This window comes from Salvelinus sp. IW2-2015, unplaced genomic scaffold (assembly GCF_002910315.2).
Source record: "Salvelinus sp. IW2-2015 unplaced genomic scaffold, ASM291031v2 Un_scaffold2900, whole genome shotgun sequence".
NCBI classification, from domain to species: domain Eukaryota; kingdom Metazoa; phylum Chordata; class Actinopteri; order Salmoniformes; family Salmonidae; genus Salvelinus; species Salvelinus sp. IW2-2015.
Window position 1 is genome coordinate 65,830 of NW_019944198.1, and position 5,168 is coordinate 70,997.

The following is a 5,168-nucleotide window of genomic DNA, read 5'->3' on the forward strand; positions in this document are numbered from 1 at the left end:
AGACAGGTAAGCGATGTACAGTGCCATATATTAGTATAGTAAGTGTAAAACGTAGTAATAGCAGTATAGGGGCTATATATTAGAGTATTTATAGTGTTACAGTGTAGCACAGCGTAGTATAGTGGAGTAAGTAGTAGTGTAAGGTAGTAATAATAGTAGTATAGGGGATATATTATAGTATATAAGTGTGTACAGTGGTAGCACAGGGGTAGTATAAGTCGGTAGTATAGTAGTTATGTAAGGTAGTATATAGTAGTATAAGGGTGTGTATAGTATAGTATTATCATGGTTTAGTTACGTGTAGCCACAGCGGTAAGTATAGTGTAGTATAGCTGTGTGTCATAGTTGTAACACAGTATAGTATAGTAGTAGTAATATGTGATATAGTGAGATAGCTGTGAGTAGTAGTAGTTGGTAGTATAGGTAGATAGTCGTATACGTATAGTAGTACTAGTGAGTATATAGTATTAGTATAGTATATAGTCTGTAGTTAGTATAGTATAGTGAGTAGTAGTATAGTAGTATTATAAGTAGTGATAGTAGTAGTGTGTAGTGAGTGTATATTATAGTAGTATTATGAGTAGTATGAGTATTATATAGTATAGTAGTACTCACAGCAATGTGTTGATAGGAATTGTTCATCATGCGCATTCAGCATTGTTAGAGAACCACCAGAGAGATTATATGTAGGTTCCAAAATGGTCGCCCCTAACAAACTCTGTAAAACTGATGTCAGCATCTACGTTAGTCACGTACAGACTGATTCAGACCGAAGATAGACCCAGAACAGAGACTGGAGCGTGTCTCAAACAACCTAGAGGAAGGAGGGAGGGCGGGAAGAGGAAGAGATGGAAGGGAGGGAAGGGAGGGGAAGGGAGGGAGGAGGAGGGAGGGGGAAGAGATGGAGGAGGGAAGAGATGGAGGAGGGAGGAGTGAAGAGGAGTAGGATCGGATGAGATGAGCAGGAGGAGGGCGGAAGGGAAGAGATGAGGAGGGAGAGGAGGAGGGAGGGAGGAGGAGGGAGGAGGGAGGGAGGGAGGGAGGGAGGGAGGGAGGGGAGGGAGGAGGGAGGGAGGAGGAGGGAGGGAGGGAGGAGGGAGGGAGGGAGGGAGGGAAGGAAAGAGACAGAGAGGGAGGAGGAGAGAGATTATAATTATATTTTTAACATTTCTACCACACACAAGTGCACACGCGGTCATCAAACTCACGTGGAGAAAGCGTTGTTCTGCTCGACACAGCGGATGCCTTTACACTGCCCTTTCGTCAGATGCCTTGTCTCGTAGTAGAAGTAGAGCTGGTTCAGGCCCGTTGGCGAACGCCAGCAACACCTAGAACCACATACAACGAGACACAGTCCAAGGGGGCATAACTGAGTCATTTGCACAGCTGAAGCATTCAACCGAAATGTGTTCAGGATGACAATGAGGGGGATGGGGGGTGGGGGCTGCTTTATCGAAGTAATTTGCGCCCAGGCAGCAGTTGCTGTTGAATGCCTTGCTCAATGGTAGAACTGCAGATTTCTTGACTTTGCGGCTTGATCCAGCGACTTTTCCGTTTCCTTGCCCCCAATATCTCTGAACCCGCAAGACTACCTGCCGCCCAGTTAAGATCCCTTTATGCAACGAAGACCACTAAAACAAAAATATAACAACATTTTGAAAAGATTTTAACTGAAAAACAGTTCCTATTAGGAAATCAGTCAATTGAAATAACTTCATTAGGCCGGCTGATCTCTGGATTTCACAGGACTGGAATACAAATATACATCGTTTTGGTCCACAGATACTTTTAAAAACAGTAGGGCGTGGATCAGAAGAGAGAAAGGAAGGCAGGAAGGAGCAGAAGCCAATCCAGAAATATAATGTGCTGAGCATAAGTGTTTGAGACTTTCGATGCTATGTGAGTATCGACTCAAATCATGAAGTCCCCCAGCTTCCATGAGCAGCCCAATCTATCTTTCTGCAGTATTCTAGAACACATCTCCGTCACATAGCAAGATTGATTCAGGATGTGATTTGTCTGATTTTGTGTGTATTTGGCCCTGTTGGTAAAATAAGAATGGTTTTTTGTTTGCCCAAATTTTTCTTTTTCTCTTTCGATATTGTTTGTGCCATGATCATAGATTTGTTTTTGTCTGATTAAGTTGAGTGTCGTTTTGACTGCATTGACGATATACTGGCTTGGGTGACGCTTGGTGGGGGTGAATCGTGCAAACAAACGACTGGTCCCGGGGCGTAGAGTCGATATCCAGGACGGCAGACATCCCAACAAACTGTCTCAGCGGTTTTTAGAGAGGAGTGGTCGTGGTTGTGCGTGATATGGAGTGGTTGGGGGGTGTGGCGGGGGGGGGGGGTGAAAGTTACTGTTGAGTATTGGCCAAAACCCAAAAATGGAAAAAACTGGTGCGAACTCTTCCAGCTTCCAGTGAAATTGTGGTTGTTAGTGATCTTATGCTACATGTGGTACCTCCTACGTGCCATTATTCATATGGTCTATGAAACATGATGATTTGTTTTATGAGGTGCGGAATGGTGAAATGTGCAAGACAATTGTGACTTTTCAGTATCTCGTGCAACCGTTTGGTCTGAATCGTCGTCTTGGTGCATTCAAAATCCATAAAAAAAAATGCTTTATTGGTGTGTTAGTTTTCTTGTCGTAAGAATTACCTGCCCAACCATAACTCAACCGGAGGTCTACCATGGGGGCACTCTGTTACAACGCGACATCAGCAAATCCGCTCACCCACACGACGCCATTCTGCCCTGTACAGTTATAACCTGTGATTGTTTAGATTCATTCGTCAAAGATGTCACTACTCTCCATTTGCTGTCATGGCCTATCAATATGTTGTGTGAGCATTTGTCCACTAAGTCAGACGACGCCCAAACTACAGTCAGTCAAGACCTATATTGAGTGGTAGTGGAGGGACGAACGAGCACGGAATGAGCTTCCCTGAGACGTTTTCTGACAGTATTGAAATAACTTCATTAGGCCCTGATCTCTGGATTTCACAGGACTGGGAATACAGATATACATCTGTTGGTCACAGATACCTTTAAAAACAAGTAGGGGCGTGGATCAGAAAACCAGTCAGTATCTGGTGTGACCACCACTTGCCTCATGCAGCGTAACACATCTCCTTCACATAGAGTTGATCAGGATGTTGATTGTGGCCTGTGGAAAGTTGTCCCACTTCTCTTCAATGGCTGTGTGAAGTTGATGGATAACGGCGGGAACTGGAACACACTGTCGTAGACGTCGATCCAGAGCATCCCAAACCTGCTCAGCGGGTGATATTGTCTGGTGAGTATGCAAGCCCATGGAAAAACTGGGACTTCTTCAGCTTCCAGGAATTGTGTGTAGATCTTTGCTACATGGGGCCGTGCATTATCATGCTGAAACATGAGGTGATGGTGGCGGATGAATGGCAAGACAATGGACCTCAGGATCTCGTCACGGTGTCTCTGTGCATTCAAAATGCCATAAAAAAATGCTATTGTGTTTGTTGTCTGTAGATTACCTGCCCATACCATAACTCAACCGCTACCATGGGGCACTCTGTTCACAACGCTGACATCAGCAAACCGCTCACCCACACGACGCCATCTGCCCGGTACAGTTGAAACCGGGATTCATTCGTGAAGAGCACACTTCTCCAGCGTGTCAGTGGCCATCAAAGGTGAGCATTTGTCCACTGAAGTCAGTTACGACGCCCAACTACAGTCAGGTCAAGACCCTGGTGAGGACAACGAGCACGGAGATGAGCTTCCCTGAGACGGTTTCTGACAGTTTGTGCTGAAATTCTGCAGTTGTGAAAGCCCACAGTTCCATCAGCAGTCCTGGTCACAGACGGTTGAAGACGGATGTGGAGTTCCTGGGCTGGAGTGGTTACACGTGGTCTGTCATTTTGAGGCCGGTGGACTTTCTTATTCTCTAAAACAATGTTGGAGGAGGAGCTTATAATAAAGAAATGAACAATAAGTTAATCAGCTCTGGTGGACATTCCTGAAGACGGCATGTCAATTTCACGCCCCCTCAAAACTTGAGACATCTGTGGCATTGTGTTGTGTGACAAAACTGCACATTTTAGAGTGGCCTTTTATTGTCCCCAGCACAAGGTGCACCTGTGTAATGATCATGCTGTTTAATCAGCTTCTATATATGCCACTCCTGTCTGGTGGATGGATTATCTTGGCAAAGGAGAAATGCTCACTAACATGGATGTAAACAAAATGTTTAAATAAGAATAAAATAAATAAGAAATAAGCTTTTTGACACTGGGCAATATCACATTCCTCCACTCACCCAGTACCCAGGCAGTATCATCCATTCCCTCCACTCACCCAGTACCCCAGGCAGTATCATCCATTCTACAGTAGTAGGTGCTGCCCCTGTCTGTCCGGTTCTGTAGTCACTATATGCTGTGATGCCAGCAGGAGCGGAACAGAAAGGTGAGGTAGGATGCTGTGTGGCAGATAAACTTGATGAAGGGCTTCCTGATGGGGGTGGAGGAAGAGGAGAGGGGAAGAGGAGGAGAAGGAGGAAGAGAGGGAGGAGGAGAGGGGGGAGGAGGATGAAGAAGGAAGAGGAGGAGAGGGAAGAGGAGGAAGGAGGAGGAGAGAGGAAGAGAAGGAGGAGAGGGAAGAGGATGGGGGAGGTGGAGGAGGGGAGGGGAATATGAGGAGGAGAGATGAAGAGGGGGAGTAGGGGGAGAGTGGGAGGATGAGGAGAATAATCATTATTACTTATATGTCCAATAGAAATTAAACTTCCATTTCCCTCAAGTCAGACCTCAGGAAACTGGCAACACTCCGCTTGCCTGCCACGCAACCTTCCGGTCACTAACCGGTAGTCTACTTGCCTGATGAAAAGTCCATAGCGGCTCTTCGGGGCTATGAGTAGCAGAGGGAGAAGACAGGGAAGAGGAGGCTGAGGAAGACACAGGTGAGGAACTTCCCTCCCCAGTGACGACGTTCCAGCCTGGGAACTCATCGTACCAGCGAGACGCAGCAGCTGCTGACAGTTGGGCTGTGCTACAAACTGGAGGGAGGGGTGGGAGGAGGGAAGAGAGAGAGAGAGGGAGAGGGGAAGAGAGAGAGAGAGGGAGAGGGGGAAGAGAGAGAGAGAGAAGGTGGGGGAGAGGGGAGGGAGGGATAGAGGGGGAAGAA

General features: G+C 46.5%; 1 pseudogene; it reads right to left on the bottom strand.

Annotated features, from left to right (window-relative positions):
* The window catches only part of LOC112074952 (uncharacterized), a 56,849-nt pseudogene that overhangs the window by 19,812 nt on the left and 31,869 nt on the right, over positions 1-5,168 (bottom strand).